The sequence below is a fragment of the Morus notabilis genome, unplaced genomic scaffold (assembly GCF_000414095.1).
Source record: "Morus notabilis unplaced genomic scaffold, ASM41409v2 Scaffold212, whole genome shotgun sequence".
In the NCBI taxonomy this organism is placed as follows: Eukaryota; Viridiplantae; Streptophyta; class Magnoliopsida; order Rosales; family Moraceae; genus Morus; species Morus notabilis.
Window position 1 is genome coordinate 278,148 of NW_010361298.1, and position 555 is coordinate 278,702.

Consider the following 555-nt stretch of genomic DNA (forward strand, 5'->3'; position numbering starts at 1 on the left):
TCCACGTCAATTCCTTGATTCCACGTAGACGTGTGTGTGGGCACACGTGAGACAAAATAGGTTTCTTAAACACTCGAATTTCCACAAACACCAACGCATGCACGATGTAGAATTTTTAGAGAGAATTATTTTGTTCTCTTTTTCCTCTATGAGAATTTCGGCCACACTCAAAAACTAGGGCTCAATATATGTTAAAAATTGTCTCTACAATTTTTTATCTTTCTCATATTTAAAGAGAAGAAGTCAAACTTCAAAATAGAATCAAATCCTTATCTCCAATTTTGAATTTGGAACAAAAAAATCCCTTCCCCTTATCCACTTGGTGGCCGACCACACTCTAGGGTTTTATCCCTGTGTGTGGCGCCTATCTCAGATAGGGAAGAAAGAGATTTTATCCTTTATCCAGTAGTCCAATTTTAATTTAGATTCAAATTCGAATTTAAGTCAAACTTAAATTAATTTGAATTCTAAATTGAACAACTTATCAAATAAGTTTAAATGGATAAATCTAGATATGTTCAAATTCAAATTTAAATAATCACATTATTTAAATAA